The 26,489-nt window shown below is 42.3% G+C and overlaps 1 long non-coding RNA gene across 1 annotated transcript; it reads right to left on the reverse strand.

Moving 5' to 3' along the window:
• Nucleotides 1-779: 779 nt before the first annotated feature.
• Nucleotides 780-15,203, reverse strand: LOC132344837 (uncharacterized). The gene is made up of 2 exons (XR_009493856.1): nt 14,618-15,203; nt 780-2,769 (listed from the first exon to the last, which is right to left on the reverse strand). It is a non-coding gene; the product is annotated as an uncharacterized lncRNA (long non-coding RNA).
• Between the last annotated feature and the right edge of the window lie 11,286 nt (nt 15,204-26,489).

Below are 26,489 nucleotides of genomic sequence, written 5' to 3' on the forward strand. Positions count from 1 at the left end.
CTCTAACCTGGGACGGCTAGCTCAGATAGGATTTTGCTCCCATTAGTGAATTGATGTGGAATGACAGTGACAAAAATCAGGAAACTCAATTGTCACAGCCAATAAGAAGCTAAAAAAGACATTATCCTGGAATAGAAAAAAGATATGAAACTAAAAACCAAGGAAATCTGAAGAGAGTACGGACTTTGTCAATAGCAATATGTCAATATTGGCTCATTAATTGCTATAAATACGCCATGTTAATGTAATACGTTAATAATAGGAAAAATTGGGCATAAGGTATCTGAGAACCATCTCTTACTATCTTTGCAACTTTTCTGTAAATCTAAAATTAATCCTAAATCATTTATTAAAAAATAAAAGCAGTAAACTCTAATGAACTCTTGATTTTGAAAGTTCAGCTCCCTAAGCTCATGGTGAAGGACCTATCACTGAGAGAATCCTTGTCGGAGAAACCTGGTAAAGACACTATTATTATTCCCCAAACCTAGGAACACTGCTGTTGTCTTTGATGTCTTCCTCTCCCAGGCCCTTTACATCTGAGCTATCATCAAGTAATATTGATTAAGAAAGGTTTGTTTTTGGTTACACCACTCAGCTTGCAGGATCTTAGCTCCCTCCAGACCCCAGCAGTGAAAGCACAGAGTCCTAATCAGTGGACCACCACGGAATTCGCTGTTTGAAATTTAAAATATCTCTCATCTAGAAGTTTCAGTGTATAACACAAAAATCTTCATTTCTGTTTTGGAAAAAACAATGCTGCAAATAAAAGCAAAAGACTCATAAGTCAGGATTATTTATAATTCATATAACAAGCAAAGGGTTAATTTCTTTAATTTATATAAAGTACAAAGACAACCGAATAGGAAAATGAACAAAGGGTAGCAACAGGAGATGCAAAAACAGAGAAAAAATGGTTAATAAATAAACATGAGAAAAAATGTTCAGCTTCACACATGATTAAATACATGCAAATTAAAATAACTACAAAACACCTCTTTAGTATGTTAGCTGCTTGGTCATGTCTCTTTGCAACCCCACGGACTGTAGCCAGCCAGGCTCCTCTGTTCATGGAATTCTCCAGGCAAGAATACTGGAGTGGGTTGCCATTTCCTTCTCCAGGAGATCTTCTCAACCCAGGGATTGAACCCAGGTCTCCTGCATTGCAGGCAGATTCTTTACCACTGAGCCACCAGGGAAGCTCAAAATACCTCTTCAGCTGATCAGATTGGCAAATATTTTTTCCACTATTTTTTTTTTAGAATGATATTGTTGTTGTTTGGTCAATAAGTTGTATCCAACTCTTTTGCGACTCCATGGACTGTAACCCAACAGGCTTCTCTGTCCATGGGATTTCCCAGGCAAGAATACTGGAGTGGGTTGCCATTTCCTTCTCCAGGGGATCTTCCATTCTTTACCACTGAGCCACCAGGAAAGCCCAGATTGACAACTTTTTTTAAGTTTGGAAATTTGTGAAGTTGGCAAGCTATATTTAAGAACATAAATTCTCAAATTTTCTTGGTATGAGTGAGAACTGGTACAAACTTTTTAGAGAGCAACAAGGCAATAATGATCATTATTTGAAATACAAATATACTTCAATGTAGCAGCAATTCTACTGCTAGTGTAGTGTATGAATATAATTGGATGATATGCCAAAGCGTGTGTGTGTGTGTGTAACAAGGGTAGTTCTTTTGGCATAATTCCTAAAAGTAAAAATTCATAAACAAAGTATTGTCCAGAGTAATTGGAGACTTGAAAAATAAATCATGATACATCTATACCACAGACGTTAAAAGGATGAAAGTAGATTTATATATGTCTATATAAAAATACCACCAAAGATTGAATTTTTAAAAAAGGAAACTATAAGAAGGAAAAAAGGAAGGGTATTTATAATATGATCTCATTTATGCAATTAAATATGCATACACAAACATAAAGACACGACCAGCGACAAGACCAGCTACAAGACCAGCAAAGTGAAAATGACATGAGGCCTCTTGTTTAAAAGTTAAGAATTTCAAGGTGGGGGGAAGGGATAAATTAGGAGTATGGGATTAACAGATACACATTACTATATATAAAATAGATAAAAACAAGCAACAAGGGTTTACTGTATAGCACAGGGAACTATATTTTATATCTAATAATAACCTATAATGGAAAATAATCTGTATTTTTATATAAAATAAACATTTTATTAATTTTATTTTATATAAAATTATGTATAGTATATATATAACCCAATCAGTTTGCTGTACATTTGAAACTAACACAATATTATAAATCAACTATAATTTTTTTTTTAAGTTAGGAATTTCAGGACAGTAACAACAGCAGAGCATTAAACCAAGCTCAAGGCCCTTCTGAATGCAATCTGTGACTGGACAAGTCACACAGTTGAGAAACTGGTCCTCTCTCTACATTTGGTTCATCCTCATGATTTGCAAGTTCTGTATTTGTCAATTTGCCTACTTACTAAAATTTATCTGTAATTCCCCAATCAGTACTCATAAGGTTTTCATGGTCAATCCCAGACAAATCCAGAGCAACAACCAATCTGAGTCATGGGACAGTTACGTTCCCAGCTGAGGCCCAGCAGCAACACTCCGCCTCTTGTTTCAGCTCTCATCCTGCCAAGTGTCCCATTCACGGTCTACTTAGTGCTGTTTTTCAGGTTTGTTTTTGCGGGTGATTTCACTGTTTTCAGTGGCCCCCAACGGTAGTGCTTACGTGCTTCCAGGTGCAAGAAGGCTGAGCTGTGCCCTACAGAGAAAACAGGTGTTAAATAAGCTTCCTTCAGGCAGGATTTAGAAGGCTGTTAGTCACAAGTTAATGAAACAACAGTTATTAAAGAAGGTGTCTTTTGACAGAAACACAAAACAAAGTTATGAATTTATTAGTTGAAAATGTTCTGATCATAGGCTTGCAAGAACCTACCCTGTATTTCCCCCCAGGAGCAATGGTATTTGCTAATTCAACGTTGGAGGCAACATTATAGAAAGCAACCTCCTTGAAATAAAAGAGAGTCAACTGTTTATTGATAGCTATGTGCTTAAAACTCATCTGAGATACACAAGAAACTGTTAAAGAGTGGTTGCCTTTGTGAAACTAGACTTGAGGTGAGGAAGAGACGGGAGATTTTGTTTTTCATTTTATGCCTTTATGTACTATCCGATTTTTTTAACTCTAAGTATGCTGTTCTGTGCTGTGCATAGTCGCTCAGTCATGTGTGAATCTTTGTGATCCCATGGACTGTAACCCACCAGGCTCCTCTCCCCATGGGGATTCTCCAGGCAAGAATACTGGAGTGCCATGCCCTCCTCCAGGAAACCTTCCCAACCCAGGGATCAAACCCAGGTCTCCTGCATTGCAGCAGATTCTTTACCATCTGAGCCACCAGGGAAGCCCAAGAATACTGGAGTGGGTAGCCTATCCCTTCTCCAAGGGAACTTGCCTACCCAGGAATTGAACCGGGGTCTCCTGCATTGAACCGGGGTCTCAGGCAGATTCTTTACCAGCTGAGCTACCAGGGAAGCTCAACTTTAAGTATATCTTACCTTTATTTTTTTGAAAATAAATTAAAAACCATATATCTCAACCAACAAAGACTGACCATATAGCACAGGAACTCCACTGAATATTCTATAATAACCTAAATGGGAAAAAAATTGAAAAGGAATAGATACATGTATAACTGAATCACTTTGATATATACCTGAAACTAACACAACATTGTTAATCAACTATGCTTCAATATGAAATAAAAATTAAAAGAATAAATAAAACCATATATCTCAAAATTTCCCCTCATCTCCTCCATGTCTAATGTAATATTAAATTAGGTTCTCACTGCCTCAAGCCAGAATTTTTGTAACTGCCTCCTAATTGTCCTTCCTTCTAATTTTCTCTTCTCCAATCTTCATCTGCCAGATGAATCTTCCAAATAGGCCACATTCATCATGAAATGTTCCAACCATTCGTCATTGCCCATTAAAGCAAATCTAGCTTTCAGAGTCTTATGTAATCAGACCTCAACCTTATCTCTCCCTATTCCCCAGTTCTACTGTCTGACCATCCCTTCTCACCCCCACCTCTTCTGTAGCACTGACCATGCCAGTTTCTGCCTCCATACTTTTGCCTGGATCCAGCCCACATCTCTGTCCATTATTTGGTTCTACTAAAATAAGTGAAATTTCTTTTCTCCTATGATTTTTCCTGTTTTTGAATTTTTATGGCACTAAACTACAAAAGGAGTGTTTCATTTATATGTTATCTATAACTCTCGAATTGTATATATTTATTTAAACAACACATGTGTTTATGGACTTCCCTGGTGGCTCAACTGGTAAAGAATCCTCCCACAATGTGAGAGACCTGGGTTTGATCCCTGGGTTGGGAAGATCTCCTGGAGAAGGAAACAGCTTCCCACTTCAGTATTCTGACCTGGACAATTCCATGGACTGTGTAGTCCATGGGGTCATAAAGAGTCGGACACAACTGAGTGACTTTCACACTATGCATTTATTCTATATGTCAGACACTATTCTTTTACATATATTACCTCATTTAATCTTCACGATGATCTCATAAAGTAGGTGGTATTATGCGTGTGTGTTCCTCGTGGCCACCTGGACTGTAGCCCGCCAGGCTCCACTGTTTCTGGAATTTTTCAGGCAAGAATACTGGAGTGGGTTGAATTTCTTCCTCCAGGGGATCTTCCTGACCTAGGGATCCAACCTGGCCAACTGCATTGCAAGAGGATTCTTTACCACTAGCACCACCTAGGAAGCCCAGGTGGTATTATTGTTCAGTTGCTAAATTGTGTCTTGATTCTGCAACTACAGTACACAAGCTTCCCTGTCCTTCACTATCTCCTGGAGTTTGCTCAGATTCATGTCCATTGAGGTGGTGGTACTAACCATCTCATCTTTTGCTGCCCTCTTCTCCTTTTGCCTTCAATCTTTCCCAGCATCAGAGTCTTTTCCAATGAGTGGGCTCTTTGCATCATGTGGCCAAAGTATTGGAGCTTCAGCTTCAGCATAGTCCTTCCAGTGAATATTCAGGGTTGATTTCCTTTAGGATTGACTGGTTTGATCTCCTTGCTATCCAAGGGATTCTCAAGAGTCTTCTCCAGCACCACAATTCGAAGTCATCAGTTCAGTGCTCAGCCTTTCTTTATAGTCCAACTTTTACAGCCATACATGACTACTGGAAAAGCCATGACTATATGGACTTTTGTCGGCAAAATGATATCTTTGCTTTTTAATACACTGTCTATGTTTGTCATAGTTTTCGTTCCAAGGAGCAAGCATCTTTTAATTTCATGGTTGCAGTCACTGTTTGCAGTGATTTTGGAGCCCAAGAAAATAAACTCTGTCACTGCTTCCACTTTTCCCCATCTATTTGCCAGAAGTGATGGGACTGGATGCCATGATCATGACCATCTCCTGCCCTCCACCCTGCAGCCTACCCACATTGGGTCCTTCCAAAGTGCATGGAGAAATGCATAGTTTTAAGATTCATGTAGGCCTGTGTTTGCAACTTGGCTCTACCACTTACTGTGTCACCTTAGACAAGTTACTGAAGTTTTCTGAGCTATAGTCAGGCATCTGAATGTGATTATGTTATTGCTAATATGGCAATTGCTAAGAGTAGGCACCACCTTCCCTGGTGGCTCAGTGATAAAGACGCCTGCCAACACAGGAGACGCAGGTTTTATCCCTGGGTCAGGAAGTTCCCCTGGAGAAGGAAATGGCAACCCAATTCAGTATTCTTACCTGGAAAATCCCATGGACAGAGAAGCCTGGTGGGCTACAGTCCATAGGGTCACAGAGTCGGATGTGATTGAGCATGCATGCAAGAGTAGGCACTGACTACACGCCAAGCACAATTCTAAGCGTTTTACATACAGGAACTGTCCGATCTTCATAACTCTATGAGGAGGTGCTATTATTGTGTTGTCTTCATCTTACAGATGAGGAAACAGAGGCGCAGAGAGGTGAAGTAACTTTCCCAATAACATACAGCTAGACAAGGAGCAGGCTGACCAACCTTTATAGCACTATCATGAAGCTATGAAGAGGTAACATGCATGAAATATCTGATGTATGCTGCTGCTGCTGCTGCGTCACTTCAGTCGTGTCCGACTCTGTGCAACCCCGTAGACGGCAGCCCACCAGGCTCCACCATCCCTGGGATTCTCCAGGCAAGAACACTGGAGTGGGTTGCCTTTTCCTTCTCCAATGTGTGAAAGTGAAAAGTGAAACCAAAGTCGCTCAGTCGCGACCCCATGGACTGCAGCCCACCAGGCTCCTCCATCCATGGGATTTTCCAGGCAAGAGTACTGGAGTGGGTTGCCATTGCCTTCTCCATCTGATGTATGAGGACTCTGTAAATATCTCCTCTGTATCAGCTGGGATTAGTTTGGGCTTCCCTGGTGGCTCAGATGTTAAAGAATCTGCCTGCAATGCAGGAGACTCAGGTTTGATCCCTGGGTGGGGAAGATCCCCTGGAGAAGGGAATGGCAACCCACTCCAGTATTCTTGCCTGGAAAATCTGTGGACAGAGGAGCCTGGCAGGCTACAATCCATAGGGTCACAAAGAGTCAGACACAACTGAGCGAGTAACACTTTCACTTCACTTTCACATAAAACAGGAAATGTGAGTAAGAGTGATTTAAACAAATTGAAACTTTAGTTCTCTCTTATGGGGAAGTTCAAAATAGGCACAGCAGGCCTGGTAGGGTGACTCCATCCTATTAGGGACTCAGGCTCCTTCTACATCTCTATTCCGCTCTCCTTAGCCCATGGCTTCCATCCTCAGGGTTGTTTCCTGGTAACAAGATTTGCAGCTGCAGATACCACATCCATTCTAAGCAGCAGCAATGAGGCTGAGGCAAAGGGGAGACCTCCCAGTGAAGTCAACCATCTTTAAAGGTTGTTCTAAGAAACCCCCTCCAATAAGCTAGGAAATGGCAACCCACTCCAGTGTTCTTGCCTGGAGAATCCCAGGGGTGGGGGAGCCTGGTGGGCTGACGTCTATGGGGTCACACAGAGTCAGACATGACTGAAGTGACTTAGCAGCAGCATTGACACTTCGAATAATATAAGGGCTCTCTGTCAGTAAGGAGCCATGAAAGATTGGGTACTGACGACCAGTCTCCTCTCTCACAGCATTAAGATGCCCCATCCAACCCTACACACTGACATGTCAGAGACCTCTCATTCAACAGTCTTCTGAGATCCAACTTTCATTTCTTCTGCTTTTGTGTCAACTTCCTGTCCTGTCTTCTTCAAACCCTTTATTCTTTTTTTTTTTCTTCTTCTTCTTTTGGCTGTGCCAGGTCTTTGTTGTGGCATGTGTGATTTTCACCTGTGGCATATGGGATGTCCCTGACCAGGGACTGAACCAGAGTCCCCTGCATTGAGAGCACGAAGTCTTACTCACTGAATCATCAGGGAAGTTCCAAACCCTTTATTCTTAGGTGGGTGACAGACAAGAAAGAGCATCTTCATCCTTAAATGATCCAAGGGTTAAAAACCATTCATTCATTCACTTGACGAATCTTCACTGAATACCAGCTCTTCATCAGAAACCATATGAAGCACTTGAGATACACAATGAAAACACATGTTCTAGGGCCTCATTTAGCTTAGAGTCTAAAGGAGAAAAATACATTGTTTAGAGAGATAACTATTCTTTACCAATCAATTATGATTCTCTTGAAGAAGGGGTGCATCACCAAGCCGAGGAGAATCAAGAAAGGTTTCACCAATGGAGTGACATTAAAGAGAAAACTGATGGACAGGTGGGAGTGGGCCCAGGAAGGATGGCACATCCCAGGCAAGGAGGCATGTCAGTACATAGAGTATGCGGGGAAGACAAAGCTGGACACAGAATGCCCAGGGTGCGATGCCAGGAGATGAGGTCTAAGAGGTAGGAAGGGACTGGAATGTGAATTCAGTTTTTTTATCACGAAAGTTGACTCAAGCCTGTGAGTGACGAGGAACCATTGAAGCATAACACGGTGAGTCACATGTTAGATGGGGTTGAGGGTGCGAGAGGACAGAGGTAGGGGCCTCTGTTAGGAGGCTATTTACATAGTTTAAGAAATGATGAACTGGGGACTTCTCTGGTGGTCCAGTGGTTAAGACTCCAAGCTCTTAATGCAGGGAGCCTGGGTTCAATTCCTGGTCAAGAACTAGATTCCACATGTCGCAATTAAGAGTTTGCATGCCACAACTAAAAGATTGAGCGTGCTGCAGCTGAAGATCCCAATTGCTACAACAAAGATCAGAGATCCTGTGAGCGGTGGCTGAGACCAAGTGCCCCCAAATACATGCATTTTTTTTTTTTTAAAAAAGGAAATGATGAATTAAGACATAGTTGGGAGAATGGAAAGAAAAGTTTGAGTGTGAGAGATGAACACAGTCAATAAACACAACATTTTTCCTTCAGGCCTTAGCAGTCAAATCCTTCTGGATGGTAACTAATGCCAATGGCCGTCAGCGGTCTCCAGACTGATGAAAGTAGGATGGATACGCTCCACATGCTCACCCTCATCCTGGGGGCCCAGTCCTCTCTATATATGAAAATTTTCTTTGGCAACCCACTCCAGTATTCTTGCCTCGGAAATCCTGTGGACAAGAAGAGCCTGGTGGGCTACAGTCCATGGGGTCACCAAGTCAGACATGACTTAGCACAAAAAATGACAACAGCCCTACTTCTAGATTCACAAAAACCTCCTGTTTCCTCCATGCCTTTTGCAGGCTTTCATTAACCTGGGTTCCTAAATGGCTACATGGAGGAGTGCTGCTCTGCAACCCTCAGTTCAGTCGCTCAGTCGTGTCTGACCGAGACCCCATGGACTGCAGCATGCCAGGCTTCCCTGTCCATCACCAACTCCCAGAGCTTGCTCAAAGTCATGTCCATCAAGTCGGTGATGCCATCCAACCATCTCATCCTCTGTTGTCTCCTTCTCCTGCCTTCAATATCTCCTAGCATCAGGGTCTTTTCCAATGAGCCAGTTCTTCGCATCAGGTGGCCAAAGTATTGGAGTTTCAGCTTCAGCATCAGACCTTCCAATGAATATTCAGGACTGATTTCCTTAAGGATTGACTGATTTGATCTCCTTGGAGTCCAAGGGACTCTCAAGAGTTGTCTCCAACACCACAGTTCAAAAGTTATACAACCCTAGAAGCAAGAAATAAACTACTGTATGTGAGCTATGTTCTTTACTTGGATCTTTCTATTATAGCAATTATCCTAACACAACATGCTTCTACTATTTCTTTTACGAGAGTAGCTCTGCTCAGAAAGAAATTCTCAGTAAATCTTTGGAGTGGGAGGTTAAGAACAAGCTGTTAATGTAGGATGTAGTATAGCCTCTGGATGCGCATGGAACAGTGGTCCAAGTTAGGAAAAATGTTTCAGGCTGTGGAGGTCCCTTAACACTAAAGTGTTTCTGTAGTTGGTCCTCACGCTGCAGGATCTCATTTCAAAATAAAATTCCACTTAGGAAAAAGTTGGAGGGTTTCTCTTAAGTTCAAATATTAAAAGGGTGTAGTAGAAAGAAGTACATGGAGCTGCCTTGTATGCAGTATCTGTCTATTCAACAAAAGCTTGCTGATTCTGACTCCGACCGCCCAAGCCCTTCCGAGAGTAGAGCCTCCCTCAAGCGAGGCTTGGGATGGGGGAGGGGGTGAGGTGGGGTATTTTCTATAACAGAAACATCTTTTCTCAGCTAAGATTCTCCCTCACTTGTTTTGTGGTGGTGTCTGTCATGCCTTGACAGCAGGAAGTCCTTTCTTTTTTTTACTTTTTAATATCTGTTTATTTATGCCTGCTCTGAGTTTTTGTTGCTCCATGTGGGTTTCACTAGTTGTGGCGAGTGAGGGCTACTCTCCAGCTGTGGTGTGTGAACTTCTCGTTGCTGTGGCTTCTCATTGTGGAGCACAGGCTCTAGGGCGGGTGGGCTTTAGTAGTTGCGTCGTGTGGGGTCCTCCCGGACCAGCGATCGAGCCCTTGTCCCCTGCATTGCTAGGCAACTTCTTAACCACTGGACCACCAGGGAAGCCCAGGAAGTCCTTCTTGAATTATAACTTTCTTTCCTCCTTCTGTAGTGGCAGAATCTCTCCATGTTCTCAGTGGAGGTAGAAAGAGTGCTGGCAACTGGCAGAGTGGTCTATGTCAGAGACATAAACAGAGAGATGAGTACACAGACGGTCATAAATCCACTTTCTCAGAGGTAAAAGGGAAGAGCCCATATGCCTGGGTTGGCTGTTCCTTCATACAAGAGGACTAGTTCTCAAAAAAAAGTGTGTGGTTGAGGAAACTGCCAGCTTTTAGCACCCCGAAGGTTTATTTAATTAGGTAATTCATTTATTTATTTACCTCCTCTGACACTGAATAATTAACTTGCCTCACTGCCCTACTGCCAGAAGGCAGCAGCAATCTACCTAAGAAAGGCACAGCTATGGGCAGGTACCTGGGTTCTCCTTCTGACTTGTTTCAAATCACTAGAGGAGGATACTGTGTATATAGCTGCATCATTTTCTCCTCTACAAAACATGAAAGGGGATTGCTTTCCTCCCAGGAGAGAATACGTTTGCTTCTACAGAAGTTCTCTATAAGAAGAGTTAACTGAAGGCCATGCTGAAATAAAAAGCGTATTAATTTAATCCTGATACAAGGTCAATCTCTTCTAAGTTTTAAAATGAAGAACTTGGGACTTCCTTGATGGTCTAGTGGTTAAAACTCTACTTCCAGAGCAGGGGCGTAGGTTCATTGCCTGGTCAGGGAACTAAGACCTCACATGAGTATGTTTGTGCTAAGTCACTTCAGTCATGTCCAGCTTTTTGTGACCCTATGGACTGTACCCTGCCAGGCTCCTCTGTCCATGGGATTCTCCAGGGAGGAATATAGGAGTGGGTTGCCATGCCCTCCTCCAAGGGACCTTCCTGACCCAGGGATTGAACCTGTGTCTCTTATGTCTCCTGCACTGGCAGGCGGGTTCTTTACCACTAGTGCCACCCGGGAAGCCCAAGATCTCGCATGCCGAGTAGCAAATAAACAAAGAAAATGAAGAACTTGAAGTACATAACTACAGCACACATTTTTTTGTTTGTTTTTGTCAGTTGTGCTGTGACGCTTGCGTGATGGGATCTCAGTTCTCTGACCAGGGACTGATCCCAAGCCACGGTAGTGAAAGTCCAGAATCACGACCAGAATCCTAACCACTAGGTCACCAGGGAACTCACTACAGCACTAAAATTTAAGCCTGTTTAAATTCTATATTGTAATAAACTAAAGCATGAGAGAGAGAAAAGGAAAGAGGAAAGCAAGAAAGAAAAAAGAAAATTCAGATGATAAGAGACTAAGAAGTAATAAGAGGAAGAAGGAAGTGAGAGGCAGATGGTTTTTCCAGAGCCAGAGAGGAAAATGACAGAAACAAGACAGGGAAAGAGAGATGTGGGGAGAACCAAAGAGTGAGCAGAAGCCTTGTGCCAGGCGTTTTATATGCATCATTCCACACTTGTTCAATGTGCCTTCATCATACAGTTAAGGTTTGAAGCAGGGGAATGATATTATCAGATGGACATTTTTAAAAGGTACTTATTTATTTTTGCCCACGCTGGGTCTTTCCTGCTGTGCATAGGCTTTCTCTAGCTGTGAGCAGGAGCTACTCTTCATTGCAGAGCACAGGCTGTAGGCGAGCAGGCTTCAACAGTTGCAGTGCATGGGCTTAGTCGCTCTGCAGCACGTGGTATCTTCCCGGACCAGGGATCGAACACATGTCTCCTGCATTGGCGGTCAGATTCTTAGCCACTGGACCACCAGGAAAGTCCCACATGGTCATTTTTAAAAGACCACTGTAGCTGCAGGGAGGGCCATGGGTGAATGCAGGCAGACAATTTTGGAGGCTGTTGTGGAAATCAAGGAGAGAGATGATGCCAGCTTGGATTAGCATGGAGGCAGGAAGAATATAGAGGAGCAGAGAGAAGTATGGAAATTTCAGGTGGAAGAATAAATGAACTAAGCCCTTCTATGTGTTCTCATTGTACCTTACACTTCTCTCATCGTTGCCTTTATTACGTCTTACTGAAATTACCTTTTTACTCATCTGTGTTTCCTTCTAGACTTGGGCTGCCCAACATCACTAGTCATATGTGGAATCTGAGCAGTGCAATGTGAGATGAGCTCTAAGTGTAAAATACACACTGAATTATAACAATTCAAAATAAAAAATGCAAATATTAATAATTTCTATATTGCTGCATATTAAAATGTATATATATATATATTTGGTGGACATAAAATACATTATTAAAATTAATGTTTTTGGTTTCTTTTGAATGTCTTTATGGGGCTACCAGAAAATTTTAAATTACATATATGGCTCACCTTATGTTCCTACTGAACAGCAATATGAAAGAATATAAGAACTGAGGTATCTCCAAGGCCTACCACTTATTTAAATAAGCATTGAATGAGTAAATACATTTGGCCAGGTCACATTCAAATTCTGACTGCAGGTATGTATTACTGATGAAGGCTTTCAGTGTTGGTTCATATCGTTAACAATGTCGGCTTCACTGTTGGCTGAAAAAGAGTATGTTTTCTAAATCAGTTAGACCCAACATTGCCCAGAATTTGGTTAAAAATTTTAGAATACTTCTGCGAGCTATCTGCTTGTCTTAGATATTTGTCTACTAAAGAACACAGTTCACTTGTGGCTCAGTCCCTCTGGAGACCGTGTGGCACAGGCATGGTTCCATAACTGAGGACCATCTTAAAGCAGGCATTCTAAAGGCAATGACGCAAACGCGAAACAGAATACCTACACATCGCCATCTGTGAATCTCTTCTGAAGCTGTGACTTCATTTTCACTCAGTAGTTGAGCACCTTGCCAAATCTGTGCTTCTACAGAGCTCGGGTACTTGAGCCAAAGGAAACGAGCACAGTGTCCAGCTGACTCTGCGGTCACAGCCAATTCAAGTGGAACACTTACATGTCTTTTGAACACATCAGCACTACTCTTGTTTTATTCCCCTGCAGCTTTACATGCGCTGTGCTTAGCTGTCAAGTCACATCAATCAGAAAGAACAATTTTATGAGCCAGTAGGGGTCTGGCATGTTGTATCTCTCAGAACCCTTTTAATTAATTCACTAAAGTCTTTAAGGAAACAGCTTGGTAAATATCTTCAGCAAGTTTCCACTGCTTAGCAGTCTGACAGCATTAAAATAAACTAGAGCTCCATGTTCTGTTTTAACCTTTTCCAAACATGCTTACTACTGAATATAGCTAAGGGCAGAAACACAAAAGAAAATTCAGCCTTAATTCCTCCATGGAATCATATGACTTGCAGAGCTCCCAGCCTCTCCCAATGAATGATGTAATGGAAGCTGGGGCCCACTAATCGCTTTTGACATGAATAACTTGAATAACTTGTAGAAACCTTTTTTCCCCCTGATTTGTGTCAAGTGAGCTTAGCTTTTCCACATTTAAGAAAACTGCTCAAGCTCCATACTAACAAGAGGCGAGGGCCTACTAGGTACACATTTTTTTCCCCCTAAAATTTTAAGTAATCCACATTCCAAGGTCAAGAGAGAGCCTGCATCTGGTGAAAGGTTTAGGGCAGACACCTCCACGCTAAGCGTCATTGATGACGTCATTGCGCTACTGGATCCCCATCCTGGCGTTTTCCCTACGTGTATAGTAAGGAACACGCCATGTTCATTCATTCAACCAGTATTTACTGTTTGCCATGAGCAAAGCACTTTGGAGCATATCTAGATAAATAATAAATAGTTATCAGTTAATGAGTCCCTATTATAATCTAGGTATCTTAAAATACACAACACTGCAATGAGATTAACTCCATTTCACTGCAAAATAAAACAAGGTCTCTAATTTGAGTTTACATTTCACAAAGATTTCTGGTGCATAGCATGGTATAGGCATGTGTGTGTGTGTTCTGGTGTATAACGTGGTATAGATGTGTGAGTGTGTGTGTACTCAGTTGCATCTGACTCTTTTTGACCTCAAGGACTGTAGTCTTCCAGGCTCCTTTGTGCATGTAATTTTCCAGGCAAGAATACTGGAGTGGGTTGCCATTTCCTTCTCCAGGGATCTTCCTGACCCAAGTATCAAACTTGAATCTCTTGCATCTCCTGGACTGGCAGACGGATTCTTTACCACTATGCCACTTGGGAAGCCCGATATAGACTATGTGTATATACATAAATGCTGTTTCTGATGAAATTGACAGGTATATCAGATTATTTAATCCATAATACCCAACAGTATTCTGAACTAAACACTCCTCAAATGTTTGCTGACATACCAAGCAGGAAAGAGAGAGACTGTGTTCCATCCATACTAAGAACAGCATGGGAAAAGATAATTAGAAATGCATGCAGCAATAAAGCAAAATTTCCTAAATCTGAATGAGAAACTAGGTAAATTACCTACCCATCGAGATTTTTCAAAAATAATCTTAATTAAACCTAGGCTGAGTTATGATCGTACCACTTTTAGAAGGGCCATGTATTAGAATGAAGTAAAACAAAACCTCAAAGTCATAACCCATGGAAATGTTCATTACTTACCAGGGTGATGTTTTAGGGAGTCGGCCTCCATTGGCAAAATTACTATCGCACCGAAATCTTATTCTAAGTATCTGGTGAGGGTAAATGAGAGCCTTCGAGCCTGATCTTTCCAAATGTAATTTACATCTAAATTAATTTGAGAGAGAGAAAAGAAAGAAAAACTCTATGTTTAAAAGTCGCCTTTTAATTTTTCCTCCGGGTCACCTCTTCTGCACTCTTAATATGGCTCCCTTCACGGAGTCGGAGGCCAAAACAGCATCATGACAAAAAAAAAAATTATCAAAAAAAAAAGACGAGTGGCTTGACAACCCAAGCCACTCACTGGGTTCGGGAGACCAAGGCCCCATCCTTAACTCCCCGGCCGCCAGCGCCCCCTCACGGGCAGCAGCTGCTCAACCGAGGAGAGCCGGCAGCCACTGCCCTTTGGGAGACTTCAGGGCTATCTTCTCCCCTGCGCCCCGCCCCGCTACCCCCGCCCCGCTACCCCCGCCCCGCTACCCCCGCCCCGCTACCCCCGCCCCGCTACCCCCGCCCCGCTACCCCCGCCCCGCTACCCCCGCCCCGTCCCGCCCCCGCCGCTGGCGCCTCCGCACTCTTCTGCAGCCCAGCCCCCGGCGTTCGCCGCTCCCGCTGCTCGTGCTGGCGCTTTCCGCACACCCACCCACACGTCAAACGCCCTCTTTTCCCCTGAAAACTTTCTAGACGGTAGGGACTATTTTCTTCTAATGTAACCTTCCACCAAACTGGAGGGAAAAGTTACCCGAGGCCTGGGAGGGGTCGGGGCTCTGGGGGCGGGGGATGGGACCTGGCTTTTAGAAAAGAGGTCTCTGCCGTGAAAATAAATGATTGGGCCTCCGAGCCAGAGCTTTGTTTGCTGGGTTAACTGTAAAAGGTGCTTGATGATGCTAAATATTTAAGATAAGAGTTTTTCTTAAATTAACATAAAATATATTGCACCAGATAAATGGTTCTTGTCTTCAGACCTTGCAGTTCTTTCTGTTGATTCTCATCTGAACCCCTTCTTCCCCCAGGCTCCTAAATCCTTACCTTCAGCTATAGAGAAAACAAGATCCCCTGGGAATGACTTCTTAAATCCTAGAGACAAAAAAGTCAAACCTAGAAACGGCTGTCCTGGGAAGTTGGCTGAATTCTATCCATATTCTGGATGGGTAAACTCACCTGCAGAAATATATAGTGATTAGAAAAACCCACTAGGCCTGTATTTTTTCAGATTATAAGTGGCAAAAATCAGTTTGGCAAGGAGTTTTAGAAAGGAAGGGAGGGAGAAACAAAGGGAAAGGAAGGAAGGAGCCGGAGTAAAAGAATAGAAAAACATTACATACTAAGAGTCAGTATTCTTTCATGAAACCAGTGTCATGTTTGCATGTACGGGATCAAGAAGAAGAATATATTTCTTGCCGTGTGTTGTGGTCAAAAAAATGTCTGAAAAACCACTGCAATAGACAATGGAATTATTTTAAGAGACCTAGAAAGGTTTGAAAAGTCCTCTACTTCATTCCTCTATACTTAGGCAGTGTTTCATTTAAAGAATGTGTGTGTTAGTCGCTTAGTCCTATCCAACTCTTTGAGACCCCATGGTCTGTAGCCTGCCAGGCTCCTCTGTCCATGGAATTCTCCAGGCAAGAATACTGGAGTGGGTTGCCATTCCCCTCTCCAGGGAATCTTCAAGGGATGGAACCTGGGTCTCTTGCATTGCAGGCATATTCTTCACTGTCTGAGCCACCAGGGAAGTCCCCATTTAAAGAATAGACCAGACTTAGTTATTCTTCTTGCTTATCCTCCCATCTCAATATATACTATTAATGGTTTGTGAACAATTTGTGTCTTGAAAGCTATTATTTCAGTAAAGAAAGCTGTAGCTTAAAATATGAAGGGAATTCTGCCAAGCTCCTCTTTTCTCTGTGGCTCTTCTATTACCGTGTGACCCCGGGGCCATGGACACGTTCCACGTCGGGAAGCACTGTCGGAAGTGCAGAGCTGAAAGCCTGGGTTACTAGAATATCGTGTGGTCACGTACTCCTGTGGGTCTGTTTTTTAATATATGTTTGCTTTAAACATTTTTCTCTTTTCCCTCATTGTTTATTAAAATATTTTTATTGCTCTATATAAGTCATATGAGAGCCTGAAGTGCTTGAATTTGACTTTGTCCCTTCTCAGTGGGGGAAGCTTGCTTTTGTGCTAATCAGGACTATGGTCTCCGACTGAAATTTCTGTTTTTGCCCCCATTACACACACTCACTTCATTCCTGCCATTTTCATTAGTTCAACGTTTGGATCAAAAGGCTCACATGTATGTGTGGGTAAAGGTGCTGAAGGCAGGGAAACACTTCCATCATCAATAGTGGGCCACTGGCCCAATAATAACAATAAAATAATAATGATGATTATCATTAACACATATTTCTCAACACTTTGCTGTGCTAAGCAAATTACGTGCATTGGGTCAGTGAATTCTCCTAATAACCCTATCTCATAATTGAAGAAACTGAGCTTAGATGAGGGTAAGTAATGTGCTGCTTTGTGATTGGCAGGACTCCTTACCTGGTCTCTCCTTTCATTTTTTTTTCACTGACTGAATACGGAATCTGATTGTTTTCCTCCAAAGACCTCTTGCCTAAAAGGCAATTGTGATACCAATGAGATAGATTATGTAAGTCAGGCCTTGTTAACTGGCATCTGAAGTGCACCACAGATTTTATTTACCAGGCAAGAAGAGGTCATTGCAAATGTGGATGGAGGAAGGGGAGCCCCTGGGTAAATTGTTTACAAAGCTGTACACAGATGTGTTTTGGGAGAGAAGAAAAGCAAACACTGTGAACTTACTTAACTGGTTTTATTTCCTGTACATGTTCGTCATGGGTCAGGGTTGCTATTCAGCAAGTTGTTCAACATTTTGAGGCCAATCCTGCCAGTAAATCTTGGTGTTTGAAATTTAAGGGTCATGAGAGTTGTTGGAGCTCTTTGAGGGAGAGCAACAGGGGATGGGGAGAATTTTTGTGCAATTAGAAAAGTAATCTTTTGAAGAATAACATGCTTTCCTTTTTCCCTTTCTGAGAAAATGACTTGATCCTCAGTTGGCCCTTGACATTCATCTGCCTAGGGGAAATAAGGATTTGTTACAGAAGGCATGAGGGGGAAATAACTGAGATATTTGGCTTCTGACAGTCAACATGGGATTTTATAGCAAGACAAGAACTTTATAAGCCAGGTTAGTGGCTTGAAAGAGGATTTCCTAAATTCCCTTTTAAAAAGAGAATTCCTGTGCCTCCTTGAAGAGCCCGGCTTGGGGAACTTAATTCAGGAAGTTCTCCCAGAGGGTATGACTGCCAGGCCCAATGCCTGCTGCTCAGTGGCAGAAGGACATGAAGCCAAGGAAGGCAGGCAGGCCTATGCTTTTGATCCTGGGGGAATGGTGGAAAGATGGGAACAAGAAATAAGCACAAGGGGGGAACTGTCAGATGTGTGTCCCAATTTCTCCCCTCCAGGCTTCTGTGTAGAGATGGCAGGGGCGCATCATAGAATCGGAGGGAATGGCCGAGACTGGTCCTTCTTGGGCCCTCGTCAGGAGGCCCAGGATGCCCTGTTCCCCTCTGTCACACCGTGGAGAAGTGTGGTCAGGCAGGAGGCCTGGAGATCTAGCTTTCCTGGGAAAGCCACAGTGACTGACTATCTGGCTGGTGGCTGGAGGGGTGAACTTTCGGGGCAAGGTGACCCTGGAGTGGACACTGCAGAGGGAACCACCCCCTTCCGCTACCCTGGGCCAGGGTGCCATGGGCCTCATAGACCCACAGTCAGAGAGCTAAGAAAAGGTTGAGGGAGGGCCACAGGGCCTGAGCACCCCGAGGAAGGCCACCTCACAGATCATAGCCGTATGGTCTCCAACCACGAATTTCAGCTGCAAACACCAACAGGGCAAGGTGTGGCCAGGCGGAGGGGGGACGTGGCCCCCAAGGCCAGAGGAGTCAATGGACACTACGCTTGAGGGCTCTCCGGGTTCTCTCCTTTGTCATATGGTTGATAAGCCCTGCTGGTACATTTGGAGAAATGCTGGGAAAGAGGGTGAAGGTGTGAGAAGGCTGAGAAAAATGTGAGATTGCTGAGAAATGTTATTTTCATCCAGAGAATAAGTGTTACCTAAAGGAATTATTTAAATTATTTGATGAGACTTTCTTTTTTTTTTGCTTTTCTTTTAATTATTTTAATAATTGTGAAATATTTAAGAAAGAAGAAATCATGTAAAGAACTTATTATATATCTACTACCACTCAGTACAAAAGACAGAAACATTACCAATACAGTTGAAACTTCCAGTATACCACTCCACAAATGTCACTTTTATTAGGTTGAACAATATGAAATTGCCCATATTTGACTGTTTTTTACCTTCCAAAAAACCCAATAATTTTATATGATTTAACCTGATATTTAACCTTCATGAGTTTGATCAGTACCTTGATCATTCTATTGCCCACTTGGAATGTTTTTCCTTTCCTTCACTTATCTACATCCTACCTATGCTTTAAGACAAGATCTGAGCCCTAATTCTTTCAAGTTTTCACTGAAGACTTGAGCCTGCATAGAGCTATCCTCCCCGCCAACCCAGAGTGTACTGTCTGTCTCCGGCAGCATTACTTTATTTTTTAAAAATCCTTTATTTCGGCTGTGCCGTGTCTTAGTTGCAGCATGCAGGATCTAGTCCCCTGACCAGGGATCAAACCTGGGCCCCCTGCATTGAGAGTATGGAGTCTTAGCCACTGGACCACCAAGAAAGTCCCTCATGTAGCATTATTTTATACGTCATATTCTTTCATTGTCTGGACTACAAGAAGTAGCACCTAGAGATATTATTTTGCCTGTTATGCTGTTTTGTTAGTTAACATGTGGAAGAAATAACAGGATTTGACTCTATTGGATTAAAGACAGTATACAGTTTATTTCTTGGAAGTTATGATTTGCAGTAATCTTATAAAAGATGCTTGAGCCCCACACCCAAACTAGTTAGGAGAGATACCCTAAAGGGAAGAAATCTGAGAAAGAATCAGAATATGGAGCCTATCATCCATGAGTGTAGTCAAGTTTTATCATGTCCCATTAAATACTTATGGGATAGGATATCTTAAGAACTAACAATAAAAGCCACCATTTATAGAGTAACTAACATAAGCCAGATGCCATCCTAGGCATTCTATATACTGTCATATCTACAATACAATAACCCTGCGATGTAGGGAATATCAAGCTCTATCAAGTTAACCATACTTATTTCCATTCCATAAAAATGTTCTGGGGTAATTTCTTTCTTCTTTTTTTAATCCAATTTCTTTATACCAATGTATTTATCAGTATAGTTAGGCCATGCTGAATTAGCAAATTAATCGAATCGCAAAGGCTAAGCACAATAAAGGTTTGTGGTTGTTCTGGTAAAACCCAATGTATGTTGAAAAGCTCAGTAGTTCAGGTCTTCTCCCCGGGGTGACTTAGGAATCCTGGCTGTTTCTATATTATGTTTCTACCATTCCTCTAAGTAGGAAGAGGAGAGCCACACCAGTCTTTAAGTGGGCTGGGAGTCACCCATCACCTGACACCTGTATTCCCATTTGCCAGGACTCAATCTCGAGGCCCTACCTAACACTTGCAAGGGAGCCTGAGAAATGCAGAGAGAACATGAATATTCAATAAGCCACAGCCAATGAATCAGGTGGAGTGGGGCCAGGCATACCAAGAGGGTCACTTTATTTGTGGGATTGGTGAATCAGAGATAACCTCCTCAGTTCCAGTGGTATCAAGTTCAGCTGGCTGAGGTAGTTAGACTATCTGATCATCTTTCAGGTTTTAGAGGTGCTTGGACTTTCACAGATACAGAAGAACATTTGGGGCAAAGGTAAAGGAAGACATAAAATCACAGTAACAACAACAATAATAATAAGCCACTTAGAATAAGAAGGAACTCTATAATAGTTCTTTGGGCACACGTGTTCATATAATTATCGAGAGGCTATCATTTCTCTGGGAAGATAGGACGTGAAGCATCTTGTCCAACGAACCCTGGACCTGAGGTGCTTTCCCTGGGGACCATGTACAGACATGGGAATGGGCTTTAAACCTCAAAGTGTTTGCAGAATTTTGTGTATATGCACAAATGTGTGTTTTTCTGGTAGAGATTATCCATAGCTTTCATAGAGATTTTCAATAGTTTCATAATACATAAAACATTAACATTTACTTTTCTAGACTAGGAATAGGATTTCTAAATAGGAGAAGCAGAGATCAGAGGCTGTCAGGAAGCAGGTGCATAGGAAAGAGGAAATTCATATTCCCACCTGACTCATAGTACTAACACACCAATGCATTTACATGCAAACCTAGAAGTGAGAATTATTTCCTGGCTGAATGAAGGTTAAATAATTTTCCTCCTTTAAAATGATTTTAAATTGGTGAATCTTGGCACTTTCACATTTTCAAATTTTATTACCTTTATGTTTCAGGCAATGGGAAAGGCATTAAAAATGCCTCTTTGGCTATCACAGGAGATGGTCTCCTTGCTATCTCTAACTCTTACTGTATATAACCAACAACTAGAAGATACCCAAAAAAATCTGACCACTTATCTACACCAGAAAATTTTTAAACTTAATTCTGGAGGCTACCTCAGTCTCCTCAACTGTAAAACAATGATTTTAATCCTCATGTCAAAAAAAAAAAAAAAAATCCTCATGTCCTTCAAAAGGATGACTCAAGTTTTTTTTTAACATCCACAGTTGTGTCTGGAAATTATTACAACTATAATAAAAAACATACACTGCTAAATTAGAAAAATAATGTATCTTAGACCAAAAACATTTTTAAATTAAATTTTGCTTTGCAACCTTTTATAATGAACAAGCCACATAACAAGTGTGTCCATAAAGTGGAGAAGGAGATGGCAACCCACTCCAGTATTCTTGCCTGGGAAAGTCCACGGACAGAGGAGCCTGGCGGGTTGCAGTCCATGGGGTTACATGACTGAGCATGTGTGCATGAGGGTGGAGGGAGATGGGTTGGTAGCAATAAACTGGTAAAACTAAAAAAACAAACAAAAAAAACCAAGTGTGTCCATAAAGTAATCCAATTCATTTTGCCATGAAGTTTTATAGAATCAGTTTAATTACTCAATTCTTAGACCTGCTCACCTCCATAGCAACAACCTAGATGCAACAAGTATAGGTTTGCTTCTTGGTATCTCTTAACTAATGTTAATTTAATTCTAAATTTAACTAAGTTATTATCTTCCATGAAATCATATAGCAGCTCACAGAGAAGTCTTCATGACTGATGCAGTTACTGCTCATGCATGTCTTGAGAACTATATTTTGAAGACAGAGACATTCCATTGCTTCTTGTTGGAAGAGAATGAGGAATTCTGCTTGGAGAAACCCAATATGAAAACTTCCTCCAGCTATTTCTCACCTCCTGAGAATTTTCTGAGCCCCTAGGAAAGACCTCAGAGCCTATAAACATAAGGAATTACCAAACAATATTCATAAGTACAATCTATAGCAGCCTCCAGGTTCCCCATTTTTTATTTGACACCGGTCAGATATAGCTCTTCACTTGCCCTTTATTTCACGATGATTTCCCTGTCAAGCTAGACATTTCGTGTCTCCTTCTCCTCCTACATGTTGACTTCTTTAGACTTCCAGGTTCAGTGCAATCAGTTGTCAATCTTTTCAAGCTGGGAGATGCTCTGCTGCTGCTGCTAAGTCGCTTCAGTCGTGTCCGATTCTGTGCGACCCCATAGATGGCAGCCTACCAGGCTCCTCCGTCCATGGGATTTTCCAAGCAAGAGTACTGGAGTGGGGTGCCATTGCCTTTTCCGGGAGATGCTCAGATGGTGAAAAATGTTGCTACTGTTTTCCAAAATGAGTCGCTCCCTTTGAGTTCTTGGCTTTGACGACCCTGAGTGTGTTCTATAAGAATGGGATGCTCATTTTTAAGGAAACTAGCATTGGTCCCCACGAAGCTGCTTTCTGCCTGGACTGACCTCACAGTCCTCTCCAATCCCCACCCTGACACGTACCGGTCACCCACACACTGAACCTGAGCAGTCAGTACATTAACAGAATGACAGCAGAGGGGCACCCAAGGCTCACTACTTCTGAAGACATGTTGAAATCATTTGTATCTCTGCCTTGACACGCTCCAAGTTACAGGTGTTTCCAATTTTCAACTCGTGGCAGAAACCATAAGCCAAGGAAGCAAATAAGTGTTTCCAAAAACTGTTGAAAAGAAACACCCTCCTGCTACCTAACTGTGAAATGCCCAACTTGGGACTTCCATTAACTTTTGACCTTCTTTCTTAGAAACCCATATGGAGAGGATTCAATTTTTCTAAGTTGGTTACTGAAGACTGGGATAGCTTTTTAGCAGCAGTATTAGGGTCCCAATTTCTTCAATACAGAAAACTGGGCTGGCTTTCAGACCCATCCCCAATATGTTATAGAGGCCTACGTGAATTCATTCTTAAGGATTTGATCCAGGCTATTTGTTCTGCTGCTTTGGTTTTTCCCGTAATCATCAAGATGGTTCAAATATAGGAGAATGATAAGTATCAATTATATTATTAATATTTCACTCTAGAAACTTGTGTGTTAGCTGATGACACAATGTTCCAAGACTGTCCAAATTAATACAGGTTTTCCCTCTTTAGCTAGGGGAATACATTTCTGGAAATGGAAATGCTAACTATATAGTTTTTTTCGAGATGCTGCTCTGCTGTTGCAAGGTTTAGAGTTTTCTTCAAATGCTCTGAGGTTATAGATGCCTCTACCTCTGATTTCTTCCAACTATAAGTCATTCAACTGTTGATCAATCCCCCCAGGCTGTGGCAGAGCTAGAATATCTTTTCCGGTGTCAAAGAACTTACTCCATCCTGTGATGATCTGTTGATCTTTATCCTTGTTTCCTGAATTCTTTCCTCAAAGGTGTCCCCAGCCCCTGCAAAACTCCCATTTTATCATTCAGCAGAATGTTCTTCCTTTATTTCTTTGTGGCAGGCATAGTACCATCACTCACACACATTTTGTTAGCCATTATGGGTCAAAACTGTCTCCCAGGGCGCAAACTAAATTACAGAAAAATAGGTCACTGAGAAGTAAACAACATACTCCAGAACTTACTCAACTGAAGCACAGCTCCACAGTTCCACCCTGATCCAGGCCACCATCATCTCTTACCTGCAAATTGCAATAGCTCGCTAACCTTGCCCCTACCAGTTATTCTCTCCAAGTGGCCAGAGTGGTCCTTTAAAAATGTTAGTCAGGCCATGTCACTCCTTGGCTCAAAATCCTCCCATGACTTCACTTTCACTAAGAATAAAACCTGAACTTGAATTCACCTTCTTCAGGTCTGTGCTCAAATGTCACTTTAATGACGAAGCCTCCTCCAACCACCCCTACCGTTGCACTACACCCCCAGTTCCTTGTCTTCCTTTTTCCTCACCCCTAGCACTTACACCATATCACTATTATATATTCATTTATTTGTGTGGTAGATTGTATTCTTCAAGATGACCACAACAAGATTTCACATTCCACACACTTTTCTTACAATGTGATGCTTCTACTACTTCCTTTGAGAGATGTTTCCCATCCCTCTTGAACCAAGGTGGGTCTGTAACCGTGATGGAAGTGATGCTAGCCTCAGTGACCTCTGAGGCTAGGTCACAAAAACCCATACACCTTCTGCCTGGTCCTCTTGGGACCCTCAATCTTGGAACTCAGCCATTATGATATGAGGAAGCCTAGGCCACGTGGAGAGGCCAACTGGTGACTGTTCTGACCAACAGCCCTACATGCAGTCCAAGCCAACAGTCATTATCAACTTCTGAACTTTTGAGGAAGCTTTTGGGATGACTTCAGCCTCAGCCACTGCATGAGACTCCAAGTGAGAACTGTTTAGCTTAGTCTAATGACCTCCCAGAACTGTGAGGGATAATAATAAAACTGTTGTGCTAAGCCACCAAGTTTTGCAACCATTTGTTATTCTATAATAGATATTGGAACAATTTACATGTATATTGTATGTCTCTCCTCACTAAAGTTTCATGAATTCAAGGATTTTCTTTGTTATTGCATTCCCAGCACCTAGAACAGTGCCTGGCATATAGCAGGTACTCAATAAATATTTGCTGAATAAATGAATGGATGCATAGATGCATTTTCAGTAAGGTGCTCTAATGGTTACTGATCAGTGGGAGAGGGTACAATCTGCTGGGTTAGACCTCATTGGCATAGATCATAAGTTGGCACTTGAAAGCATGGCAAAATATTTTTCAGCAAGAATATTTCAGAGGCAAATGACATTATAATGAATTATAATAATTTTTGGAGGAAAACATAAAATAGGATTAGAGCTTCATGCAGAATCTCTTTTGACAATTCATTCCATAATCCCACCATGGGCCTTTCCAGATCGGGTCTGGAAAAGCTTCAGAAGCATTTTGAGAAGGCTCAGTGATTCTTACAATTCAAAGAATAAAATTCTTCCTATGAATGACTGGTTGAAATCACTCACATGTTTCTGGTGTGAAATGGGTGATGAAAATGGGTGGTGGTGCACACATGTGCATGGGTGCACAATCTGGGATGCTTCCTTCCACTGCCTATTTTCATAGTCTGGTGGTTTGGAGTGTGTACAAGAGAAGGAATAAATATGGTTCTGCATCCTCCAGTCTTGGACCAAGTACTTTGATTTAGCATTTGGTTTGGAACAAATATTTGTGTATTGCTTAAAGAGCAATAATATCCTCAAATATCCAAGGGAAATACTAAAATCTTATCACCTCAGGAGGTCATAAAGGAAAAAATCTCTTAAGTTACTTGGGAAAGAGGTTAAGTTTTTGTTTGAGCTAGAATAACAGGAGGATAATCTTGAATGGACAAAACAATGTCTTTAGGCCAATCCATCTCAGCCTTGATTGGAGCAAAAAGCTATTGGGGAGTCTACAGTTTCTTTGAAGATCTACGACGAGTCTATTCATCTCAAAGTACTTTCCATACATGAATCACCTTGATAAGCAATCACGTGTGGCTTCCAGAATCTAGAAAGGTTTAGGGTAAAAATAGCTTTTAAAAGCTTTTCACTTAATGCTACTTGACTGAAATGTCTCTTGAGGTACAGTGAGTGCCATTTTGATGCCTTTGTTCCAATGACAGTCGTTGGTGCCATTGGGCCTCACCATCTGGCCTATAGAATGAGGTTATCCTCTTGATTAGGTATAAGCCTTGGGTGCAAAGTGTGGAGACTCTCAAAATTTTCCTAGGAAGTCCAGGGAAGTATTTCCTTTGGAAACCCCATCGTTCTCACCAAAATTTAGAGATTGCTTCTAAAGCTAATTATTTTTCATTTCATTTTTAAAATTATTTATTTATTTGCAGGCCCAGACAAACTTGACTAGAAAAGAAGCCCGGGCAAGAGTTAGGATGAGTCCATGACGTGCCACGCACTCCAACCAATCGAAAAACCACAAAAGGGGGAGGGCGGAAGTGACGAGCCGTATCCCTCCGCGGAGCGAGAGGGTCGGTGGGGGGAGTCGGCGTCTCTCTCCCCCGCGCCAGCTCCCGTACACGGAGCCGCATTCCTTGGCCCCCCCGCCCCCCTCCCTCGGGGCCCCCCCCCGCCCCCCTCGGGAAAAAAATCCACCCCAAATCACTCGAACCCGAGGGAGGTTTCCTTTCACCCTCGCGGAGACGAGATTTCAACGGTTGCCTCTTCTCCGTCTCCCCCCAAGCCCCCGTCCCCTCCCCTGCTCCCACCCCCTTCTCCCGGCGCCGGGTGCAAGGTCCCTTTAAGGCGACGGCGCCTTCCTCGGGTC

This window comes from Bos taurus, chromosome 3 (genome assembly GCF_002263795.3).
Source record: "Bos taurus isolate L1 Dominette 01449 registration number 42190680 breed Hereford chromosome 3, ARS-UCD2.0, whole genome shotgun sequence".
Taxonomy (NCBI): Eukaryota; Metazoa; Chordata; class Mammalia; order Artiodactyla; family Bovidae; genus Bos; species Bos taurus.